This window comes from Frankliniella occidentalis, unplaced genomic scaffold (genome assembly GCF_000697945.3).
Source record: "Frankliniella occidentalis isolate FOCC.00 unplaced genomic scaffold, Focc_3.1 Scaffold6, whole genome shotgun sequence".
Classification (NCBI taxonomy): domain Eukaryota; kingdom Metazoa; phylum Arthropoda; class Insecta; order Thysanoptera; family Thripidae; genus Frankliniella; species Frankliniella occidentalis.
The window spans coordinates 1,240,232-1,240,830 of NW_026267136.1; positions in this window are offsets into that span (position 1 = coordinate 1,240,232).

Here is a 599-nt window from a genome sequence, read left to right on the forward strand (position 1 = left end):
CCCAACTCCTTCCGCCCTTCCGTCCCACCCGTCGTCGTCGGGGCACTGCCGCACCTTCAACTGCGCCGGAAGTTCTCTGACCTGCGCCGTCGCCTTGACAATAGTTGACCCCTTCAGGTTTCTTGGTCGACGACCTGCGAGGGCACTGTAATACGGAGTAGCTGAATCCTAGTTTAATGTAAAGTTTGAGAACTCGTTGGTGATAAGGTGCGGCGGACTCCTAGCTACGGAGATCTCCGTCGTCGTCGTCCTCGAGGACAGCAACGGCCTGGAGAGTCGGGCCGACGGGGAGGTTCTCGTCGGGTTCTCGACGTTTCTGAAACACAACGTGAAGCAGTATGCTGGCTCGGCGGCGTTCCCTTGTGTGGGGTGGGGTGGGGCACGACGGGGCGGGGCGGGGCGGGGCGCGGCGAGTTGTTGTCGCGCCGAGGCGTCAAGGCGGAGACAGCTCTCTTCGTTAGGACTGGATTGTGCGCCGGCCGGCCGCCGCGCCGGGGGAAAATATTGCTTTTAAAATTGCATGAATTGCTGGTCTGATTAGAGCCGCGGGGCCTTTAAAGTGTGGTCTCTTAATCCCCTAACGCCACCCGCGCTCCCCC